Source organism: Argiope bruennichi, chromosome X1 (assembly GCF_947563725.1).
Source record: "Argiope bruennichi chromosome X1, qqArgBrue1.1, whole genome shotgun sequence".
Lineage (NCBI taxonomy): Eukaryota > Metazoa > Arthropoda > Arachnida > Araneae > Araneidae > Argiope > Argiope bruennichi.
In genome coordinates this window covers 42324198-42351233 of record NC_079162.1, presented here as the reverse complement: position 1 = coordinate 42351233, position 27036 = coordinate 42324198, and the positions used below count along the sequence as shown (strand labels likewise).

The 27036-nt window shown below is 27.2% G+C and overlaps 1 long non-coding RNA gene across 3 annotated transcripts in view; it reads left to right on the top strand.

Moving 5' to 3' along the window:
- Nucleotides 1–5455: 5455 nt before the first annotated feature.
- Nucleotides 5456–27036, top strand: part of LOC129959428 (uncharacterized) — a 49002-nt gene continuing 27421 nt past the window's right edge. The window contains exon 1 of one of the 3 annotated variants that reach the window (XR_008783423.1): nt 5456–5594. This is a non-coding gene — a long non-coding RNA (uncharacterized LOC129959428). Of the gene's footprint in view, nt 5595–12775; nt 13138–27036 lie in introns of those variants that run through there. The other 2 variants (XR_008783422.1, XR_008783424.1) reach the window with 2 other exon arrangements.

Below are 27036 nucleotides of genomic sequence, written 5' to 3'. Positions count from 1 at the left end.
ACAACACTTTCTCTTTCTATGCGAAAAAGCAAAAATGTAAGAAACTCGTTTTTTTTTTTTTTTTTTTGTTTGTGTGTGTGTGTGTGAGGGAGGGGAGAAATGCCGCATTTGTAACAAACTTCTACAAAAATTCCCAAGCTCCAATAAAAAGCTTCAAGTCCCTGAAGACAGAATAGTACTTTTCAAATGGCTAGAAATAAAACCTGGTGCAAATGAGAACCTTCGGTTTTCCTCAAAGTTACTTCCAATTTTGATTTAACAACACTTCATTGTACAAAATGCGAGTTCACTTGAGAATTCTTAAACGTTAAATTTTTAGTTTTTCTCCTTATTAACACCCAAAATTCTTCTGTCGTCGCATTCTTTTTACCAATTTTATCTTTGACTTTATTCTAATGTGTTTTTCGAAGTTTTTATTACTCAAAATAAATTACCTTGAAACATGACACAAGGAAATCCCCCTTCTTAGTAAAAATTTTAATTTATTCCCATTTTACCTTCAAGAAATATATATAATCTCAGCACAGTTCTGAAAAGTCAAACAAGCGTAAGTCATCATGCAATTTAAAGAATGCCAACATGAGTACTTATTTTAAAACAATGTTTTTAATATGTCAAGGCATTATAAACTGAATAATATGATTCAATTTTGCTGAGTCGCACGACAGCTATTAAAATATTGCCATTGATTATTTACAATCATGTCTTTTTATTTCATGCGGTTATATAAAAGAAAGGCATTGCTACAAAATTGTGCTTAAAATTATTTCTTGTAAAATTTTATTAAAGTAAAGAAAAACTGCTCGGAAATATCTTTGTACCTAAACGGTAATGCGCTTAGAATTTATGTAGGAAAGACGTTATGATTTTATTACATTTTTAATTAAATTAGATTATTAGATTTTTAATTAAAAACCTTATAAAAGTTTTAAAAAATCCTTTTTAGCTTAGGACCTGCTACCCAAGAAAACACGAGCGAAAGTTAGTAACTATAGATCCAACGGTCTGTCTGTAAAGCAGTTTAAACGATTTTTGAATCATGTATAAAACTTCAGGTAATTTACAGTTAGTATGCCAGTTTATAAGCAAGTCAAAAAAATTAAGTATCCAACAGTTACGTATATTACCTAATAGTAATGCTCGAGAGAAATTTCGGTTTGCGCGAATATGGCCAGGACACTTTTTGTTCATGCGTAAAATAAATTATTCCAAAAGTAATTGAACAAAAATTTTTATTGTCTGGGTATGAACAATATAGAATGCGAAAAAGAAACGGGGATTATATTGTTTTTTAAGATAGCTGGCGAAAATATTTTGTAAATATATATATTAATCTTTTATAAATGACTTAGTATGATGCGAAAAATATGTGAAAAATGAATTACTTAAACGTTAGATTCTACATGTACTTATTTCTATGTATATATTTATTTAAACTCAAAAACGAATACATTTAATTAAAAAATCATCTGATCTGGAATATGAACTCCCTTATATTCATTTGTAGGCACATGCTCTTATCGTTAAGTACCCCCTCCCCCCTTAGAACCTTTTGCAAACTTATATTCTCAAATATATATATATATATATATATATATATATATATATCAATTGTCTGCATTTGTCTTTTCCAATGTGTTAGTTATGGATATTCTATAAATAACATTTTTAATTATCGTTTTATTTAGACAACTATTGCAAAGTTTATTACAAATTTAGAAGCATCTAAAATTATATAGTTTTAAAAGCTCTTTTAATGCAGCTAAAAATCTCCCATATCACATATATTTATTATTTGTCATCAAATTGCAGTCGTTAATATTTCATTCGTAAAATAATTGTAGCTTAATAAATGAGATCCCAGAAAATAAATGTAATAAATTAGATTTTTTTCACAATTATATAAACCTAGTTTACGTTTACGCAATTTATTTACTTCCTAGATTTATAATGTATTTACATAATTTGATACAGAAAGCAACTCTTCTTAGTATGCATATAGCAAAAGAATGTTGATGATCCTTACTTTTATTTATTATTAAAGTTTTTATTAAATTTACTTTAACCATTAACCAGATTTTAGTTAGAAAATGATCGATATGAAATAAAGTGTAATAAATTAGAAAAGCTTGGAAATTTACTGCCGAGGAAGTAACAATCGGATGAATAAAATATGGCTTATTTGCTGAAATATTCAATGAGATATGAATAAGAAAAAAAAACAACTCTTTTGCCATATTCATGTAAAAGATAGGTTTTCTAATTTTTCTAATAATTCCACTGACAGATGATCGAAGTAAATGAAAGTAAAAATTCAGTGTTTCATTAAAAAAGAATGATAGCATCTTAGCTGAAAGACAAAAAGAGTCGTCAAAAGTGCTATTTCTTAACTTGTCACCTCATCAGTTATTCTGCCAAATCTAGTTCACTCTGGAATAACTCAATAACAAACAGCATAGGCTTAATGAACGACAATTGGATCAGATGTCTGGAAGTCTGTTGACTTAAAATCGGCGCCATCCTCTGCATTGACTTCTTGGTAAACCGAAAATAATTGGCAAGATCTGTTCGGTTATTCTGCCCAATGGAGCGTAAATGAGACTGAATTGACATTTGAATCAAATGCCTGACAGTTTGTCCATTTAAAATCATCGACATCTGTCACATTGATTTCTTAAGCGACCGACCAAAATTAATCGGCAAAATGCGCAGAGGCGTACCTGTATAAAATGGCAACCTGGACAAATACCAAAATAACGCCCCCCCCCCCTTTTTTTTTACTTGCAAGCCTTATATTCCCCTCTTCGGAAACTGTATGCCGGAGGGAGGGTGAAGTGGGAAAAAAATTAACTGTTAATATTTATGCATAAAGCATTTTTGAACTAATATGATCCAGCCGCCGATTAAAGGACCTTGATTATCTAATTCAGATTTATCTAATAAATTCAATAGATCTAAAAATATCCTAAATATGATTTCCAAAAATATTTTTCATTAGTGAAATTTAAGTTATCATTATTGAAATTAAAGTCATTATTTCATCAAACTTTTAAATGGTTTTTCTTCTGTTAAAAAAGGATTACTCTGTCTCAAATAACTTTTTAATAAAGAAATTTAGTTTACTTTTAAACAATGAAAAGGTAGTTAGCGATATTATAGCTTGCGAAAATTAAGCTTTCTTTGCTCTAATTTCTTTTCTCTTTCTGCATAATCTACATAAGCCAGTTTCTGTTTCAGGTATCGATCTGTCATGGATATTTTATTAAGTGAATATGAATTATTTAAGTGATTTTTCATAAGTTCTAAAGCGTATAGATATTTTTTATACGGGCATTTTGTTAGCAAATAATATTTTTTCTTGTTATAAGAGCTAAGGCATCTATATCTATTAATTTTTTATTCTTTTATGTAATTTCAAATCAATTAATAAATGTAATTATTAAAATAACCATAAAAATCTCCTGTGATTTTAATGGCTTAAAACTTGTTAAATTTATCAGATTTATTTTTTTGCCAAGGAACTAACATTTTTAGATATTATACAATTTAATATCATCATAAAATAATTTATATTTCAGAATTATATTTGGCATGCACTTTTTATGTAGATAATTTAAATGGCTACTATGATTGCTATTCTTTTTTGCCAATTTTATATACATTTAGTTGTGCATTTTTTAAAGATAATTTACTCATTTTGAGAGCAAAAACACTACCAACAATTAATATGTTCTTTAATTCTGATAAATGTTTTTAGAATTCTGAAATACTCTTTTATAATTATCATAATATTTTTTAAATTGTTTTATTACCTTATATAAGCATTGTTAAATTTTAATTTTAAAGAAATTTTCATCGATTTTTGCACATTTGTAACATTATGCTATCAGTTTTTCATTTTAGTTTGATGAGCTATAGTCAGTGGCTTTTGCTAAAAAGAAATTACTTAATAAACAATAACTTAATTAGCTAAGTAATGGAGACTTATTTAAATCAATTTTGTACTTGACTAAACCTTAATTACATTTATATTTTTTAGGAAGCCATTCTGTTTAGCACCTTTGCAAATTTGAATATAAAGGCCTAAATCATTACCTGTATTCTCTGTTACCCATTCAATTAATTTTGTTTATGCATCAAAATACAATTCCAACACAATGATTTGTTCTTGTTAATGGTATTTTCCTTTCTTTTTTAATTATTGCTTTCAGCATAGCAAACATTAAATAAGTTCAGTAATAATTTACAATTGGTTGACATTACTAAATTAATACAGTTAACTTGATGGATGAACCAACAGCAATTTTAAATTAGTAGGTACTTATAAATATTTACGTACATATTATAACCGATTAATGTATTATATCAAAGATTCAATAATAATAAATGCACATGCTTGAGATTTTCTTTTTGTTATCTGTCTGGATTTCTTTCCCTTAATAAAAGATATCAAATGCTGTAAAAGGTAAATTGGTGGATAATGCTTATTATATGATTTACAAATAAAAATCCAGGATCCCTTCTCATAAAAATTCTTGTGTCATATCGATAAGTCCAATGTTATGCGGATATTTTTTCTTCGCACTCTAAAGAAGGAAGCTAGAATATCTTGTTTTATCAAATACCTCTCGCATAATTCGTTTATAGGCCGCGGTGGCCTGGTGGTAAGGTTTCGGCTTTCAGTGGGTTTCAGGTTTGAGACACGATTCCACCGAAGAACCGTCATATAAGCGGGTCTGTTGCACGTTAAATTCGTCGGAGCCAAACGTCCTCCCGCTCGTGTGGTGCGGAAGTTTGGACTGGGGGTTCCAGCTCAGGTGTCGTTCTCGTCATCTGACCGCGGTTTAATATTACGAGGTCCTCCCAAAATAGCTCTAGTGTTGCTTAAAAATGCGGGATGTTAATGTAACTAAAAACTGAAAAAAACTAAAGATTCGTTTATATTATGGCGATATATCTGCCTTTGTTAAATAAAAAAAATGTTCAAACCATCATGATTGGATTTTCAATATCAGCGATAAAATTTGGGCAAGAGAAAAATCTTCATTATAATTTTTAAGAATCTAGGTAACGAGTAAAAAATAAAAATAAATAAATAAAAACGTACTTTTTACTTAAATGCAACTAATTTGTTTCTCACTTTTCCCCTCTCTAATAATGGCACCTAGGGCACTCGCCCTGCCTTAGTTATACCGCGGAAAATGCGACATTTTATTCTCTTATTAACTATTTCGCCAAATGCAGTCATTATGCTAATTTAGGCCATTACTTGTATATTGTTACTTGTTACTTGTAATTGTTTATAACATATTAAATTCATGATCGGTTTTAAACCATCATATTCGTTAATATCCAACTCGCCACATCACCGTTCTGAAGCGGTAAGACTACTCCGGATGAAAGTCTCGATTTCTCCCCGACGGGAGGAAGGGGGAAGTAACCGCCGTCAAAGGGCCAGGAAACAACCATCTGCTTCCCTTCCCTCCGCCTCCATTATCCCAGCATACGTAAGGGTGACCTACCTTGAAAGACTGCCTTCTGATTTTAGAAGGGCTCTTTTTTTTTTCTGCATGTGGAATGAAACAGATCTGGAGGTAAGGACTTGCAAAGTAACATTTGTGTAGATTTTTTTAATTTATTCTTCTAGTATTTTTGCTTATTATTATCATAGACATTTGCCATTAACAAAGACGGACAACTGAATTTTGTCACCCTGACAAGAAGTTTACACACAGCGGAGACCTATAAGTGCCACTAAGATCTCTATTCCACTCATATAGTAGAAGAACGCTTCAATAACACTCAGTAATAAAGCGAAGGTGAGGGTGAAACCCTCTAATTGCTTGATCTCAAACTGGTGTTATCAGAAAATGATCTCATCGTAAATTGATTCAGAGTTACCATTATTCTTTTCTAGATTTAAAAAAGAAATTTTATTTATAATTTATTTTACCTTTTTATATTTCAATTTTTATATACGGATGGGACACGGTATTTTCTTCATTTCTAAATGAAAGATCGAATCATTGACTATAAATTACCAGGGAAATGCACAATGGCTGATTTCTGAATAAGCAGTTAACAGATCAATTAAAAATATTATCAGTCTAGTTTATCAAATAAATTTTATGAAAAATAAAAATCACAGGAATTTTAAAATATCAGAGTAATATTTTCATTTCATTAAGTATAACTGTTTTGGATCCTAGCTAATTTGTTAAAGTCACTTAATTATTAAAGTATTTATAAATTCCGAACGCCTGCTTAAAAAAAAGTGCGTTCAAAAATGGATGCAACAGAATCGAAAGCCTTAATAAATAAATATAAATATACATATTAATAACCACATAACTAAGTTAGTGAAAAAAATTAACCGAAAATAAATCATTAATATCTTTATAATGTTACAAATGTGAAGCTGAATTGAAAAATTTATTAAAAGAGTGGCCTTTAAATCTGCAGTATAACCTTTGCGATGTCTAACTCTGCTTCCGGAAATGCGGAATGCAGCTCCTTCCTAAATTTAGCTCTTATCGCTACGCAACGAGACACCAGATATCGATCGAAGTCCGACTGCGGAGCAGCAAGACAGGTGATGAAATGATGGATTCAAAATGGCTTCCTCCGTTTCACGGAGGAGACAAAATAATGCCATATACGAAAAATTTCTTAGCTTAAATTACATGGGTAAAATTATTTCCAACACACACGTGAAATTTCAATTCTAAAAGAGCTGTATAAGGATACAGATTCTATATATGACAAATTTATAAATATTTAAAATTTCACTTTTTTTTTTTTGTCTTGCCAAATATAATAAAATAAAGTGACATACATAGCTGCGGTTTTTCAATACTGTCAAATTTTTTAATTGTTATTTTAAATTCGAATTTTTCGGATGATTTTTATTTTATAGCAACTAATATAAAATAGAATAATAACGAGGCAAAACAAAATAATATGGTATGATCATCAAACTGTAATTTTTTTAAAACAATAAATTGTCAAAATGGTAAACTAACCGGAGTCATTAATTAATATTTGGCGCATTTTTTATGGTTTGGCAAAGATTGGTAAACAGATCTGCTCTGCTTTCTGTTTTGGTGCAGAATTTTTAAACAAAAATTCTGAGTATAAGTATACAAAATTTAATGGATTCTTTTTATAGGTTAAATAATATAATATTAAATTTTGTGTATAAAGGCCACATCCTTAGAGTTCAATAGAGTAAAAAACAATAAACAATAGTAAAATTTTAAACCTTTCAATTAAACTTTGAAATTCCAGATTTTTTAGAAAAAATATATACATATATGTTTCAAATTCTGAAAAACATGCTTTTAAATCTTAAAATCTCAGAGCAAAAATGGGTTCTTCTTTAAATATTTTATTTTTTCATTTTAAAGTGTGTGACGTTTTACTCTAATGTGTTTTAATCAATGAAATAATAATTGGTGACTGTCATGATCGAATGCGAATCCATTTCCAGCCAGGAGTTTTATTCATCCTCGCCTGATTTGCATAAAACATCCAAATTTCGCATGTGAGCGCCATCTTTTGGTTACTTTTGGAAGCATTTTTATAAGTGGGAGGGAGAAAAAAAATTCAATGCTCCTCTGATTATATTTGCGCAAATATAATAATTTTTTTTTAAATCACTGAAATTTTTTTCCAATCATTACTTCTTTTATTATGAATTTTTTAAGTTTACACGGATTAATAATCCCTTTTGCATGTACTCGATATGTTATATATAAAGATACTATATGGATATAGTTTGGGGTAAAATTAATGTCAGTTGACAATCATGGAAATTGTAAGAAACGATTTTCACCAATATTTCTTTTCATTTCCTACGAAATTAATTAACAAAAGATTGAAATTATCAGCCGTAATTTTGTATTTAAAATAAAAACATATGGCATAAATTAGTCCTAAGCACTTTGTTCCCTGTCGATTTGATGCTATTTATTGTCCTTCAAGCAACTTCGGAAAATGTCCATATCCGAGATAGCATTCTTGAGCATGATGCCCTAAAATGTTAGTCTGTATCCACCAATGATTGTATTTTTGCAATAATACATCAAAAAATCTGAACTGAGGCCTAAATAATTTCATCACATTTTTTAAATGAATTAATCCTTTTAAAAATTAAGAATGTAATATTTGATTTTAATTTTATTAAACCCAAATCCGTAGGTTTCAATAAGAGCAAAGGAAAAAAAACAACAGTAAAATGACAACAATAAAATTTTGAGCCTATCAATTAGGCCTTGAAACATTAGATCTTCTTTTAGAAAAATTTCTGTTTTAAATCCTCAAAACACTTTTTTTTAAAGCGGGCACTTTCTGTTCTTTGATTAAGTAGGCTGTAGTCTATAAATACCAGCAAATCAATATAAACAGAAAATACTCACTAAAAAGTATTCCAATTAAAAATATTTGATATCTAATAAATTTTACATCTTGAATTCAGCCTGGAAATTCCAGATAGTAATGTCTAAACATTTCTAATAATTTTATATATCTTTCTAATCAATACAGAAACGTTTGAATTCAGCATTTTAATTTTGTGAATAAAATTTAAGATAAATAATCTGCATTCAATTCTTTATAGAAAAGTAGATGTTCATTTAATAAAATGAATGTTTTATTGCCATTAATAGAGTGTCATTGTTGCAAATGTTAACTTTTGTGAATTATGCATTCTGAAACAGGAATTTCAATATAGAATCTTTATTTATTATTCAGCCGATATTGAAATGGTTTGAAATACATTTAGTTGAATAAAATAATATTACAAAATGGTTTTTTAGAGTTTTATTGAATAATTAATGTCTTAAAAATACTAAAAGGTATAAAAGATATTTTATTGAGTGAGCTGTTGGATATTTTGAACTACTCTATATGGTTGTTTAAAATAAATGAGAAATATCTCTCCTTAAATTAAATATAAGGCATATAACAATTATATTTATTCTATAAAATTATCTTTCCAATAGAAGAACTTTTTATCAACTTTTAGTTTGTAGATTAAAAACTGAACTTACTTCAAATGTTTCAATTGTGTACAACATCATCTTTTTATCTTATAACTGTTAAACATAAAGAGGTTTAACAAAATAAATCTTTTTATGTTTAGATGTATTTAAATAAACTTTTTTCTCTGTAATACTTTTTATGAGCAACTGTATTTTTTTATATTATTTTGCTATAAAATGAGATTGTTCAGGAAAAATTGAAAAGAATGAGGAAAAATTCAAATGAATTAGAATTTTCATGAATTACCTTATTTTATTTATTACTTGAAAAATTTCAGTAATCTCTTGCTATTAAAATTCATTTTTTTTTTTTTTTTGTTGGTGGTGTTTAAAGATTTTAAATAAGGTATTCAATATTTTATTTTTTTATTGTTCAGATGAGATTTTTTTAAAAAAGTTGTAAATGCATCTTTATGTACACTAGATTTTAAGAATTTGGAATAAAAGAAATTGTTTGATAATATTTATACTAGTGGGGCAAGAAAATCTTGGAGGAAAAGTGACTTCTTTAAATATCTTATTTTTTCAATTTAAAGTAACATTTTCTTCATTTTACTTTGATGTGTTTTTCAAAATGTGTTTTTTTGGGTGTGTTTACAAAAATTATTGTTTACAGTATTATATATTATATTGGTTGCAGAATTATAAAACTTTTTTTGAATAAAATTAAGCAAGTATTTTTCCACATTTTAACTTAATTCTACTTAAAAAGCTTGCAGTAATAATCATTTTTACATTCAGCTTCCAAAATATTAATGAATTTATACTTATGAAAATCTATTTTTAAATTTGAGAATAAATAATATCAATTAAAGTTTAGACTGAGTGAATATACTGCTTCAGAAGATTTTAAACTGCACCCTGCTGGATATAATATTCTGTATTGTTATTATTATTCTGTTAGCAGCAAATGATAAATATTTCTAAATAATTTTCATAAACAACCTTTACAGTATGTGTTGAAATTTACTATGCAAACCCTCATAATTCAAGGAAAGTATGAAATTTTAAATTATGTCACATTTAAAAAAATGTATTTTTTATTAAATAATGCTAAATGTCTTTCTCTAGTTAAATTAAAAATAAATTTTATAGTTGAAGAATTAAAAGTAAGGAAAGACATGTTGTCTATCATCTTCACAAAGATTGAGCCATTATCTGTATAATTTTCTTTTGTTAGGATATGAAATTATTTCTGATAATCATGAAAATTTTATTTTGCTATACATTGAAAAATTGTGTTATAATTGTTGAAATGAATTCTAAACTTTTGAGGTGATAAAGTATTTTACTCATGTTTTTTTAACTGCACATTTCATAAATTTGCTATTTTAAATCATTCTTCTTGGGTTATTTGTAAATTTTCTTCCTCTTTTATAACATAATATAGCATTTTACTCATGTTTTGTTTTTTTAACTAGACATTTCATGAATTTGTTATTTCAAATTTTTAAATTTTTATAAAATGTCTTATAATATTTAATATAATATCAGTGAAAAATCAATATGCCCGATTGAGCTGATTTAGTTAATTTTATTGGCGCTGAGACATAAATGAAACATGAGACATATTTAAAAATGCAAAAAAAAAATTATTCTTTAGGTTAAATTTTACTTATAACATTAATGCATTCTAGTTTTAAATGACATCAGAATGGACTGACCTAGACCTCAGATCTTTAACGCGTTACAGCAAAATTTCCATGATATCCGAAAACTGAACATTATTCAACGAATGTCCAATCATTCATAAAATTCATTCCCATGTTACAATTTATCAAAATTTAAAAGTTTTTAACCTGGCTAATTATATCACTTTGCTTTCTGAAACTTGTAGACTTGTTCACAATTTTTTCCACTCTTTACTCAGAAAAGAAAAAAAAAAAGAAAGAAAGAAATTAAATGATAATGAAAAGAGTCAAACGAAACGAAACGTAGAGAAAAATAACTTTCAATGGAAAAACCAAAAATAAATAAATAGATAATTCCGAAAGTAGTGATATTCAGGGAATTTCTAAGATATCCAAAATTATAAAATCTTGGGGAAAAAAACGCAATATCAAAACTACTTGTTCCACATAAATTACAATATGGTTAGCAGCATCATATGATTTGTTTATTATTAACTGAGGGAGATTGGCATATCGGAACGATCAAAATGCTTTTTTTTTTCTGGAACAAATCAGTGACTTCTTTTATTTATTTGATTTACTAGGATAGTGTGCTTGAACGCATTAAAATTAAAATTCTGTCAAATTTCAGAATATTTCTAGGATTTATTTATTTCAAATTTGCAGATCCATAAGATCCATTTTTCTTTTAGTTGGCTAACTGACTCACAGGTCAACAATTCTCAGCTAACATAGGATAAAGAAAAAAAGATCCCCCTCCATTCCCTGCACCTACAAAAGAGTGGGACATTGACCTCACCCTTGACCTTAGGCCTAGGGGATGACATTTTTTGACATAGAGATTTCTGTGTATTTTTGTTTCCTATCCGTCTACATTTCCATTAAAGTATTTTATGCTCACAAGATTTTCTTTTTGTTGAATTTTTGAAGATGCCAGCTTTTGCACATATTTTAAAATGCAGAGACAAACCAACACAGTTATTTAAAATTAAATATACAATTTTTCTCATCTGTCATAAATATTTATACACTGCCATTTTTTAATAATTTAAAGAGAATTCGTTTTATAGTTTTTTGCACGTAAATTGAAAAATTGAACTAATTTATGACAATTAATAATAATTAAAAAATGGAACGATAATTTTAATTTTGAAGCTTACCATTTTCTTATTAATTTAATATTTTTAAGTAAATAAGGAATATATAATTATTTGAATGCTCCTAGTTGAAATTTTCTGAAAACGCACTTAACAAAATTAAATATACAATTTTTCTATATTCTATATAAAAAAAACCTTGAGACATTAATCTTAGGGTTTATTTTCAACATAGAAAAACAAATTAAAAAGTGCGCTTCGTATAATAACTTTCATCAAAATATATATTACAAAAAAGTTGCAAAAAGTTTATTATTTCGAAATAAAAATCACATGAGTGATACTCGTGGTTGATTATGAAATTTTTTACTTTTTTTTTTCTTCTGCAAATAGTATTTGGATTCAAAGGGATTTTGCAAGTATTTAAATCTAGCCAATTACATTTAAAAGATGAAACATTTTCATTCTAGAAATTTTGAAATCTTAGTCTCTTTAAATGTGGATACGCGTCATAATCAATACCTGTTGTGTATCATAAGTTTGTGTTATGTATGATGTGTTAATATTTATAATATTCAAATATTAGATTGTTTCAGAAACTGTCACAGTCTTATGATTTAGCGCGAACAATTCATTCCTTGGAAGAAGAAAAAGGTTTGGGAATTTGTTTTATCTTTTGTTATTGTCGTTGAAAATATGCTTTTTTTTTATTTTTGTCGGTATCAAATATTCTAAAAGCATGCCGAATGTTTCAGAAAAATGGCATCTTTAAAAAGGAAGGCTCAGTATTTTTAAAGAACTATATATGCTTTTTATATACGCTTTTTTTTAGTATACATAATGCTAGAAAAAATATATAGTTTTGTCTTTCCTGTGTGTTCGTCCTCCTAAGTAAAATGTCCGCACTTCGCGAATAAAATCTTTTTAACAATATTCAAAAGCACTAACAGTAAAGAAAGCTGCCTCAACGTGAATAAAATGTGCGCACATTACGAATAAAATCTTTTTATTAATGTTCAGAAGCATTAACAGTAAACGAAGCTGAGTCAACATGAGCTGTTTCTTTTTTCTACACTGGGGCACATATAGTAGCTGGAAGGTTCTTGCAATTTGATGATGCCTCTATATTTGTGAAAAGGGAGTTAAAGTAGGTTGGCTCTCCTAAATTTATGTCCGAGGGAAATTCAGTGGCTTTATATCACTCTATCCCTTCAACTCCTATTAAACAGATATCTCTAACTCTTATCAACGGTTCAAGATAGGAATAAGAACAAATATATATATATATATATTTTCCCCTTCAACAGAAGCAGTTGCGAATCGTTGAAAATACTGTAACGTGTAAAAACTCAACCTGCTTTGAAAGAGGTAAGCAAAGTTCTTAATAGTTTATGTTGATTTGTTGTATTAATTATTTTCGTATAAAATTTAAATTAATAACAAATGTTCATGAAAATATAAAAAAGATAATTTATACTATTTGAATATCGTGAATATAATAATAATGAATATAAATTCAATTTGATTTGGATATCGGAGCAATTATATAATTGCATCATAATAGACAAAACATTATCGCGATATATATATATATATATACATGTGTGTATATCGTAATAGTTTCTAGTCTATTATATCAATTTTAATTGTCAGAAATAATAAGATTTTACTTTTTTCCGCAGGGTCATTAAAACAATGATTGCGATTTTGGTATAAATCTGTGAAATATTTATTCATTAATCATACATTTGATACATATTAACTCTTTCTCTTTCTAATAAGTTAAATTCCATGAATCTTTTAAAATGATTATTTTGTTAAAAGTTTAATAACCAGAGCAGAACACATTTTTAATATACCAATAATAAATATAAATTGGCATGAAATGTTATGTTTAGCAATTATATCATTTAAAACCTTACAAGTGAAAGCTTTGCCATATGTTATACTTATATCTTACAAATTTTTCCTATTGTTAAAACCATCGTCAAAATAACACTTTGATGCTTTTTATTAGTTTTCCTTTGGTAATTATAGTGGTAGTTGATTTAAACATTATATTTTATTTTTAATCTTCTTGATTTGATAGCTGTATGGTTTTGCATAATTATGTAAGCAGATTGATCAAATTTTAAGTAATAATTTCAATATTTCTATATTGCTCCACTCATTAATCTTTATGAAATTGTATAACGTTTTTAAAAATTTTGTTTCATAACTTAGTTTTTATCATTCAGTATCAGGAAATATTTCTGTTATTTCAATTTGTTACTCAACTCAACAACCTTTGTTTAAAAACTGTTTTATATAAAAATATTTAACTTACTCAATAATATTTAAATAAATAATTTAATCTATTAAATAATTTTAAATTATTATTTTTAGCAGTATTATATTTAATAACTCATATTTAAAATAAATAAATAAAGTATTATTTAACTTAGTAATAGCAATTTAGTTCTTTTAATATGCATTTTTACTAAAAATTAATAAGGTGCACCTACGATTTCAGGAATATCAGGCAAAAGTGTGGAAGAAAAATATTTAAATAAGCAATTTTCGGTATGAAAATAAAATAATTTTTTTTAACTGAAAATATTCAATATAAAATATTTATTACTAAAAGTATTTAAAATAAAATTTTATTCAGAGATTAGAAAACAAAATAACTTTGAGGAGATATTTTGTTACTTGATATGGAAACGTTAAAAGATCCATGCTCGACTACAAAATAAGAAGAAAAAAAAATAATAATGAATAAATAAATAAATAAAATAACCAACACAAAAAAGCGAGTACCTACATGCATATTTATATCTTAAAAATAGAAAGCTTAAAAATGTAACATGCAACAAGGAATTTTCCCGGAAAACGAATTTAAATCCGCGTTACTGTTCTCACACGTAAGAAAAAAGTACTGTGTGGGACTTATGTAATAAGTACTTTTGTCTACAATCTAATTTAAAACAATACTTCCGTGTTCTTATAAGAGAAAACCATACATTTCTAAAGTACGCAGCGTCATATTTTTTTTTAACTGATTTAAATAGACGTTATGGTAAAAAAAAAAAAGAACTATGTGTCTGGGAAGAGTTTAAACTTTTTCTAAAAAATTCATTTAATTCATTAATTCATTAAAAAATTCATTTCATGTCAATGAAAATTTTTCATTTTCATTTCAATTCATTTTATTTAAATTATTCATTTCAATTCATTTTATTTAAATTATTCATTTCATTCATTTTTATTTATTTAACTTATTTATTATTCATATCATTCATTAAAAAGTTCATTCATTTTTGTATGAACGTTATCGCGTTCATACAAAAGAAAAGCTGCAAGATTGTGACGATAAAATTGAAATGTTTCATAGAAACCATTTACTGCGGATTACCATTGACACTAAAGAAAAATCCAGCTACATGTTGAGAGATCTTTTCATGAAAAATTATCTTAAATATGCTTTATCATCTCTGTAAAAGAAAAACCATGTATATGTGTCAGAAATCGTTTACAAATAGATTTATGCTATTCAGATGGATTTAAAAATCGTAAATATATGCTATATGCCGCAAAATATTTTCATTTTTTATATAAATAACATGAGATTATGTTTGATTAATGAAAATGCTTTTCTTTTCTGCAATGAAATAATATTTTTACTTTGCAATCAATTAAATTCATTTACATTTCACTCCTAAACAAATATTTTGATGTGATATTGGAATGTGACTTTTTTTTTTTTTTTTTTTTTTTTTTTGCTAAGGAATAAATTTTAAATTATATATAAAATAGCTCGAATTTATCCCATAAAGAAAGTTCCGTTCCCACAGTGTTTCTTTGAAATTTAGATGAACTATTTTATTTCGAGCTTCAACACAATGAGAAATAGTTTCAAATTTGTAATCTTCTGTTATAAAAACATTATCAAGTGTTACAGAAAAACATTGTACTTTGTTTTCTTCAAACAATCAACGTTTTTAAAAATTCTTCAGGCAACTGTTGCAATTCTGTATTTGTAATTTAGAGCAAATATATAATATGGTGAAAGCTAATTTAAGGAACCATGAAACAAGCAAACAAAAAAAAAAATGCTTTTTTGCAATATTAATAAGAGTTTAAAAAGTGTTGGCTTCAAGGATTTTAAACGCATGATATATTTGTTTTTAAATTAAAATTATTGAATGTGATTCTTTAAAGAGTTTTAAATAATTCGGGACATTTTATATTCTGATGATATTTTATAAATGTAATGTGTATTTTTATTATTTTGCTTTCTAAAAGAAAATGTTTTAATCAGCATTTTTTTGCGAAGAAATGTATTTTGTTAGAAAACAAATTTTGTATGTTCTTCGCTGCTAATTTCATTTTTGTGTGTATACATATATAATATATCGAACAAATATAATTTCTATATATCGAGCAAACTTTTGACATAAAAAAATTATGTTTATGTATTGCAGTCAAGAAGCGGCCACTGATTTCGTTCACGAGAAAGAATATAAATTAAATATGAAATAAATCTTTCCAGAAATCCCCGGAAAACGGAAAATCGATAACGGAAAATCAATAAACACGTGCGGGTAAGTCACGTGTTATTCTTAGCTCCTGTTTACGAAACCCTGTCTTAATTCGCAGCCATATTTTTGCTTTGACATCAATGTAATTGGAGATTTCGTATCGCGTTTTGTGGCTCCAAAACGTAAGTCTTTAATTGTGAGAGAAACTTTTCTTAATAAGAAGAGCAGAAATTGGAATAAAAAATGAAGCCGCGAGAAAAAAAAAAGAAAAAAAAAATCTTGATTTTGGTTTCTGCGGAAGTTGTTATTCCCTCAAAACCATACACATCATTTTTAAAACTGATATTCGTTTTCCTATCTATAATGTTTCTAGAATCATTTAGAGATTCATTACAAAATGAAGATTTATTACTGTCATCAAGAATAATTTTGCCCTTAGCATCTAGTTTTATTAGTTGACACTGTTTGTTTTCTTCACCGAATTCAGACATTGTCTCTAATTCTTCATTATATATATATGTATATATAAATGTTTTTATTTAAAGTATCTTGATAAAATTAGCCACTTTTAAGATTTTTCATAGTTTAATATTTTTTCACTATATTTTAATACTAGCGTTGTTTAATGCCTTTTACATACTTTAATTCATTTTTTTCTTTTTGGGGGTGGGGTGGGGTGGGGGGTCAGACAGAAAAACAAAACTCTCTTTTATATGCGAAAAAAAATATTTTCAAAAAATTATATTTTTTTAAATACATAATTACATATATTTAAAATATATATAAAAACCACCTTCAAATGGTAAGAAATTTTACACAAACACAGTAATAAAAAATTACATAATAATAAAAACTATTGACAAAAGTTACGCATCTGAAATAAAGAAAATTAAATAAAATGGAAAATTATTATAGAAGCACTTATTTATTATATTCAACAAAATTCGATAATAAAGGAAAATATTTAATTCATATTGCTTTGAAAAATGTAATGAATAAATGGAACTGTGCAATTAAATTATTGCTTGCATTGAAACAGTATTAAATATGAAAATAAATAAATGCATTAAAGGCTGATACAATTTCTAATTATTTGTACTTATCATAACTTAATGTTGTGGTTCAGAACTTAACAATAAGAATTGATTTATATGCAAACTTGTCAATTTAAATGAATGTCATTATAAATAAAAGTTACTACGTAGCAGGTGACACTGTTTTCCATATATTTACAATATAACTATTGATGAACTGAAATATATAAATATTATAAAATGCCTTCTTGAAGGAAATTTTAAGAGTATTGCAGTTTCTATGAATAATAAATATAACACACACAGTATTGCAGAGAATCTATTCAATTTTTATTAGAAATACTTTTTTAAAAATAATTTAGTGATTATTAAAAATATTTCATCAGAAATAGTTTGCATTCATTCTTTGTGAAGTATCAAAAATAAATGGAATTTGGTAATTATTTTCTATCATTATAGAAAATGAAAATATTAGTATAGAACTCAAAAACTCGTACATTCCCCATAAATCGGTTCCATTCTGTTGTTAGTATTTGTGCCTTGCGTAAAACGGTGCATGTGTTTCTCTATGTGAAAGTAGTCTTTCAACTTGTCTGTATTGTTAATAGAAATTCTACAGTCAAAGCAATCAGTAAAATGTCTGTAAGTTTACTGTTGAAAGACGCCCAAGCTATGTTATTTAGAAAATCGTTACATCTGGGGACTGCAGCATATTCAAGAAATATTTGCGTCGCAAAATTGGTTACATAGAACATGTGTCAGGCAGATTGTACATCAGAAGTAAGAATCCTGTGTTGAAAGGAAGCATATTTTCCCTTGCTTGGCATTCAACAGGACTCGAATGGATTCCGAAAGAGTGTTCAGAATATTTCTTTTTATCTTTTCAATTCTTGAAACTTATCAGTTTGGGATCCAAAAGGTTAGTTTATCACTCTTGAAAGTGCTGTCTTTTTTATAGAATAAATGTGAGCAATATAGCAATAATATATGAATAAAAGTATTTTAAGCCTTGTTTTTTATTCAGTTTTAGATTTTAGGTCAAACATAATGAGTGCTTTGCTATTTTTGATCTTCAAATTTATTATATTAAAGTTATATTGCTTCATGGTAGATTTAAAGATGAACGTCTTAATGTATTTAATAATAATGAATGACTAAAATATAAAAAATAACAATTAAATGAAAAGTTAATTTTTCTGTTTATTAATAAAATGCAAATGAATTTTTTTTATTAAATTTATTTTATATTCTGAGTGAAAGTTGGCTATTGATTAGATATTATTGAAAATTTTTCCAATAAAAAAATTGCTTCCTATAGGAAAATTATTTCTAATGCACCTCCTAAGGCATCAATAGCAGTTTTTGAAAATGGGCGAACTTTAAAATTTTTTCACCAATGCCTGATTCTGCAGTTGAATCTTATTTAAAGTATAACAAAACTTTTAATAAAAGCAAAGCACCGAAACATACTGAACATTAAAAAATAAGTTGGATCATATTTTGTTATCAGCAATGGAAAAAAAAAATGGTTTAAATGATAGTAGCAACAATGAACCCAAATCGTCACATCCATCATAAAATATAATGATGTCAAACATACTTAAAATGAATTAATATAGATATTTGATGATGATGATGTCGTGTTCGCGTTGCAATGGAAAGAGGGGTGCAGTAGCTTCTGAGGGTAAAGACCCCTTAGTACATGAGGACTGAAGTTTGACTTCTAGCTCATGTGAAGATGACACTCCCACAATCGTTTGCACAACCCCTTTTTACAGGGGGGGGGGTCTTTTGCACACCTCACAGACAGAACACAGGGCGAAGAACAACTATGCCCGAATCCGGGACTCCCAGATCTTTGGGAAGATGTGCTATCCCTATGCCAGGACGCCGCCAATATAGATATTTCAAATTACTTAATTTACTTTCCTTCGAGTCACCACGGGAAAATTTGAATTAATATTTTTATTATGTTTTAAAATTAATAATTTGTAAAATTATTAGCTTTTGACTTTTTTAAAAATCTATTTGTGGATGCTATTTTTGTTTTGATAAAAAATAAAGTTGCAGGTGATAAGAATATTTTAATATCAGAAGACCCCGGCAAGTCATCTGTGACTAGACCACCAATAACTTGCTGCTTTACCACACCAACATGTTTCTCTGACCCAGTCTTTGTCAATTAATTCTATAATGTAAAAATTCTCTATTTTTCTATTTGTTTTTTTTTTACATATATAAAATATTAACTAAGCTTCGATATCTCTGATGTAGCACAACCTTCTTACTATGTAATGTCATTGTTAAGCACTTTCCTCCCATCCAGCTGTTTTGACCGGATGATAAGAACCTTTAAATAAAACACTACGCCACTTTTCATAAACTGGAAAAACCGTTTCAGATTCATTAACATCTATAATTTATTTTATTTTAATCAACGTTTCAAAATTTGTAGCCATGATTTTTATTGTTGCAATGAAAAAAAAAAAAAAAAAACCTTATTTTTCAGTCATGTGCTTTAAATGCTGCTGAAGTTTAAAAAAAACGTGCATGCTCTAGAATCCCCCTCCCTCTTTTTTTATTTCGTTGTGTATCCGTCTTTTGAAATTCACATGCAGTGAAATAACTTATAAATACTGCTGATGTAACTCGTTTGAATTGTTCAGACATGAAGTGCATGGAAGCAACGTTCTAAAAGGGACAATTCTTGATTGTTCGGTATATGCAGATAAGTCTCATTTTTATCCACAAAATTTCTCAAATTTTCACAAAAAAAAAAAAAATCTTAATATTATAATTTAAAAAAATAAATAGATTTGAAATTTTGATTTCATTAAAATAATTAAATGGAGGAAAAGTTCATTACAATATTTGTAGGAAAGAAAACACATGGATTTATGAAAACATTTCTGGTGCTGATTAACGCCGATTACATGAGTAATTTTTACCAAGATTTGCGACAAGTTTATAAATGATATAAGAAACTGATATTTAAAATATTCACTTACTAATAAAAGAAAATGATAACTTTGATATGAAATAAGCTTTGCGAGTAAAAAGTATTAACATGTGTTCTTATTTTAGTATTAAAATAAACTTTAAAAACTTATTATCTTGACTTAACTTATTATCCTAATTATTTCGTCAAATATATTTATATTGATAATATTTTTAAATAAAAATTTAAAATGTTATGAACAAAATATTCACCTGCTATTGACAAAAAATTGTTTTAATATTTTCAGAACTTTAAAAAAAAAAAAAATGAAATGGAAAACAGGAATCTGAAACAGAAAATCATACAAATTTTTTATTCTAAAATTTTCAATGACAGATTATATTTTTTCGAAATAAATGTAGTAATTTTATTATTATAGATTATTAACTAATAATAAATTTTTTATTACATATTTTAATCAGAGAACAATATATTCATTTATATATATATCATGCTATTCTCATTTCAAATACTAAATATGTGAGTGAAATTAAAAACTTATTTGCTTGAAACTAAAAATTGGAAGAAATTGAAGTAAAATTTTTTTAATGTCAGTAGAAGAATGTATTATATTCGTTATGCATTTCGATTAGTGATAATTTCTCTATATCATTTATTAAACAAATTTTTCTATTACTTATGAAAGTTTATAAGATCATATGATGCGATTATTTTAAACAAATTATATTCTCTGCAAACACGTCGCACTAAAAGAGGAAGCGGTTCTCAAAGCGAAAACCAAATTCTTAGTTGAAAAACCACAAGGCAATTACCATACGCTGATAGATTTATTACTTGAATGATCACGCAATACCATTCAAAATCCGAGATGTTTAGGGGGAAATTATAGACGAGAAGCAGGAAAATTTACCCCCTGCTGTGAATGGGTCGGGGGAAAGGAAAAACATACCAAACCGGTTGACGAACGTTCTGTTAATTTTTCGTCAGCAAATTGTATTCGACTTTATCCAGACAGCGGCTAGACAGCCGACGCTCGATAGATTAAATATACAAAAGAAAAAAAAAAAAACGAAAAAATTTTAACCCCAACTGATATGTATAAATTTATTTTTTATAGCCTACAATCAACATTTCCCAAAGTGAAAACAATTTAAAACATTTTTCTCACCATGCCAATTTGCAATGCACGCGGAGAGAGATTGTTTTCCGTTTTAAAATGTGTCAAGAATTATTTACGAAATACCATGAGTCAATCGCATTTAAATGAATTTCACTATCATTCATTGAAAATGATGTAGTACAAGAATTAGATTATTAGAAAATTATAGACAAATTCTTCAAATTAAAAGCAAGAAAAGTGATATATGTATATATATATATTTCATGTCTTTCAGTATCTGTTTCTGTGTTAGTAGAAATTTTATTTCCATTATTTTTGGCGTCTATTTATTTTATTACCCTTTATCATTTTAATATTTTTTTAATATATATTTTTGTGCTTCCCCACAAAAATTTATTTTTTGTTATTTTTAAGAATTATGATTTTTATCATCACTATCTAAAAACATAAATATAAATTTAATTTCTATGACAGAAAATATGTAAATAAACTGAATTTAGGATATCAGTGTATTTTTGTGATATATTTTTGTTTCATTATATTATTTTTGAGCTCAATACTTTTTTTTTTCAATTTATATTATAACTTTTTACGAACAGGACTTGTAGAAGAAAAGAAGGATGAAAATGTTTTTAATTATCTGTTTTCTAGATTTTCAATTATACAGTATTTTTAAGAACTATTTTGCAATTTCTCTAAGTACAATTTAAAAAAACAAAATCTCAGAAGAGATAAATTTATAATTTTTATTTTTATTTATAATTTTTATTTTTATTATCTGGATTGTTAATGGAAAATACTATTCAGTTCATGGGTCAAAGGATGTTGACACTGTTTATGCCAATTCGAATTAGAATTAATATCAATAAGAATATTTTCTCTTAGTAGTTACTGAATAGAACTGTCATTTTATCCTTATGTGTTTTCAAAAAAAATTTCTATAAATAAAAGGTCTGCAACTTTTTTTTTAACTATTTGATATATACATATAATATAGGAATTACTGAAAAATATACTTAAAGGTAAAATTAAAATCTTAAATAAGTTTAATTCACAACGCTTTCTTGTTATAAATAGAATTTACCTAGAAAGGGCTTCAATATAATTTGGCGCTTGTGGCCTCATATTGTCAAAATCTGCCATTCTAATATGGTTATTAAATCATAGAACACACACTTTTTCATTTAGCTGGAACATTAGATTTAACGCAAATCTATAACTCTGTATATTATGTAAACTATAAGCAAATTATTTCCTTTCCAAATTTTTATAGAGTACATACTAATTTGAAACACTGCTAATATTTTGAAACCACCGGTATTATGGAGTGACTTTTACCAATTTTATGTTATAAAATTATGTTTAAATATTTGCAATACATCAGTGAGACTAGAGAAAAGGAAAAGAAAATTAGTATTTAGCACTCAGTACTAGATCTGGTTTGTTAAGGAAGACAAACTCACATAATTTTATTTAGAAAGAAAAGAAAGAAAGAAAGGCAATAAAAAGGCAAGAAGCATGAACTCACAAGAAGTTCTGGAATGCATCTAGGAGATAGTCAGATTCATTTAGTGCTTGGCAAGGCACTGGTGTATGCCTGTCATCATCCTCTTACTCAGAATTTTGAATCATCGCGTTATAAAAGAATTATTTTCTTTCCCAGAACACCGGGGCACAAGGTGGGTAGAACCGACCTTCTCTATAAAGGGGCCTGGGTGCAAGAAATTATTTGGAGCCCTAAATTTTTTGTAAAATAAAAAAAAAGTACAAACACGAGCAGATATTACTATTTCAAGTATTTAATGCTCGATTTTATTTTTGCTATTAATTATTTCGAAAAAATTAATTTTTTCAGATTATAATTCTTTTTTTCAATTTCCTTTTCGCCGCTTAATATAGAATGTACATTTAATCCTTCTGTACGCCATGCTTGACCGAAGAGAATTCTTTATTAATTTTTAATTTTCTAAAAGGGTGCTCAGCACTCTCTCTAATGACTGAAATAATAATTTAGAAAGATATGAATTAATTTGAAATACTCTTAAACCTATCTTCTGTTTGTGCAATAACGGTATCAATTATACTGTTAATAAATAGCATCTAAATTCCTCACCCGGGTTTTCTAACTTTAATTTGCTATTTCAGAATATAATCTTTTTCAGAAAAATGTTCTGAAATATTCAAATTGCACACTATCACTTTCGCTTCGTCTAAAAATGTATTAAATTTTGCATTTCAGTTTTAATTTTATTAACTAAAATTAAATCAATCGAGAACAATTGCTTTCGATCGAAATAATTTATTGATATTGATAAATTTGGACAATTTTGCAAACTATACGATTAAACATAAAATAAATGGCACTTCTGATATTGAATCCCACAGACTTTTAACTTCGGGAGCGGTATTTGCGCCAACAAATTCTTTTAGGATTTTACAAATTTGTTTAAACTGTGTATACACTATTTATAGCGAATCTGTTTTGGTTTCCCAACGAGTGTCACAAAATGGTTTAAGAGAAATGTTTCTGTAGAATTTCCCCGCTTTTTGTTGTAGCAGAAAATAAGCAAAATAAACGTTGCAATATTTAAAAAAAATTGCAATATGCGGCAAAAATTACAATACTGGAAATGGCATCACAAATTAATAAATTTAAAGAATGTAATTGGGAAGGCATATAAATTGCATTAGGATTGAAAACAATTATCTAGATTGTACACTTTATATTTTCCTTTCATGTTGTTACCGTTGTCGTATGCCTGGTCTCTACTATTCATAAAATCTAAATCAAGTTTATTTAATTTTTTCAATAGAATTTTTTCTAGTCCTTCTCCGGGCATATCAGTTATTTCTATAAACCCTGTAAATGACTCATTTATAGTTAATCACTTTCTTCAAAATTTGTATACCTAATAATGACTGAAATTTGTTCCTTATAGGAAATATCAAGAGTACATTTAGATACTCTAGTACGTGAATGCTTTTATACCGTCTTTAATTTTATTAATTCATTTCCTAAAGCAGAAATAATTTGTTCTTGTGATCTATGTGTTAAATGATGCACAATTTTATTTTTTGAATTTTTTATTCTGTTTATATAATCCATTGACACAGAATCGTATTTACTTAATAATTCGATTAAATAAATAAAAATTTCCATTATTTGGGGTACCTATTTCTTGGGTTCCTCGAAGTGGAAAATTATTACATGCTAAAATTAGAATCAATCACATTTTTTGAAATAGTTAAGCTTTCCCGTTTCTTTGTTTATAGTAACTTGATTTGTTTTATCAATAGTTGAAAATAAATTTAGTCGTTTTAGTAATTCTTTCCTAACAATAAACGAATTAAAGGGCCAATAGAACGCTCATGATCTTGAATTACATTTGACAGCTATCTACAATTATTATAATCCCTAATAAATCGTGTAGATTGTTCATTTTCACATCTTTTCGAAAATAGTATACAATAAAAACAAAATACAGAGTCTTGCGTTTTTGAATACATTAACCAGCTGCGAAGCTAAATTTCACCATTTGGCATTTTTTTTTTTAATAATACGTAGTGGAAAATGATCTATTTTCAGGATTCTTCGCAAAACATATTAATCAACAATAAATCGTGTATAACTTTGTGTTATACACGATTTATTAAGGATTTTAACACAACATTCTAAGCTTATTCGTTTAATAATACTTGGTCATAAATATGGATCACTTACATTCACTTGATGAAATATGTTATCGTTATTTTCTGATTCGATCATATTCGTATAAATATACAATTCTTTCACGAATTTCAGTTTCTGCATTTTCTTTACAAGATTGTGTAGTTTGTGCGGATCTTTTTTCTCCAGTTGAATTGTAACTTCTGAAGGCGAAACAATTTCAATGCCAGAAAAACTTCGTAGACAAGAAAACATGTCTATTGTGACTTCTTGAAGTTTAACGTTTATTTATTTGTTATTATTATTATTTTTTCCATTTCTGCTAATTTTTTTTGACAGCCAGAAGAATATGTTCTTACCATGGACATGATTAGATCTAACAATATTAAATATTTTATAGTATGAATTTTCAAACACTATATGCAGTCTTACTTAATAGGTGAGGTAAATTATTGCCTTAGATGTTTTATACTTGCATAAGACAATAATATATTCGTATATTTCCACACCTAGCGATTTTTAAAGTTAAATTTCTTCTCTTCTTTCCATTCCGCAATTATAGTTCAGAATATTATTTTAGTTCTTGATCATTTTGAGCCCCCTCAATCCTGGGGCTCCGGTACAGAGCATCCACCCCCCACCCCCCCAGAAGGCCGGCCCTGAAGGTGGAAATTTCGCGCATGAACTGTCTGCAGTGGCAATCGGGATATTGGTATCAAGGATATTTTTCTCCAAATTTCAGTTTTTGGCTTTGATATGCATTGACCAGTTTTTATTTCTAATTTTCTTCCATTTCTGCATCCTTATACAATCTGTAAAATTTCTCCAGAATTACATTAATTTTCTCCACATTCATAAATTGTAATATTTTTCTATTACAAATCAAACAATATTTGTTCGTTGGTACCTAAATTTCGGTTGTTTGGGTATACTATAAGTGTTATTTAAGATTTAAATACCAGAAATTAAAAAAAAAAAGTACTTTATTGAAGAAGTTTAAATGAATCTTAAATTGCAATGCAGAGAAGCCAAAAACAAGTTCAGATACATGAATAAGATGTAACAACCAATCACGATAGTTAATTGAAAATCCCATTCTTCTTGCTGAGAAAAACAGCCAATTAGTGTTCATCTCAGTGGCCAAACAATTTATTTTCGTATCTAATATTGAGCCTTGTTGGCCATTAAATCCATTTTCAATATATATTTTAGAATTAAAAAAAAAGTTTTTCCCACATAAACCCGCAAAAAAAAAAAAAAAAAAAAAAAAAAAAGGTGCCATATTTTTTAAAAAATTTAAATATATGGCAGTTGAAATTCATCAGCATTTAATAACTTTCGGATGAGTTTATATTTAATATCTATACGTTTACTTATTAATACTTTACTGTCACAGTTCAGTTCAGGTATTTTGAAATCCAATATAATTAAATTGCTTTAAAATTCATGAATACCAAAGCATATTTTGCGCTTTCGGTTAAAGCTACAAATTCAACTTCCTTTGAACTTAATGCAATACATTTTCGTTTCTGGGATTTCCAATATGTTAGTGTCATGCCGAAAAAAAAAACAAAAAAAACAATGTATTTGCTTATAGAATGCCTCCCACTGAATTTCTTCCCAACTAGATTAAGATAATATTCCGACGATCAGACAAATTTATTATACTTGTCTGGTTTTAAAAACATAATTTCATATAACAATAGTTGAATGATGAATAAGCTAATTAATATGTCAAAAACAACTGCTGAATGATGAATAAGGTAATTGATAGGTCAGTAACAACAGTTGAATAATGAATAATCTATTCATTCGAAAATTGTGACATAGTATTTACAGCAAATCCAGTGTCCTATCTGAAATTCATAATGAATATAAAAATGCATTTAATGTTCTGTTCGGTATTTGTTGAATCAGTTCTTTTATCTCATTTTCCTTTGCTCTATTTGGCATGCTACAGATCACTT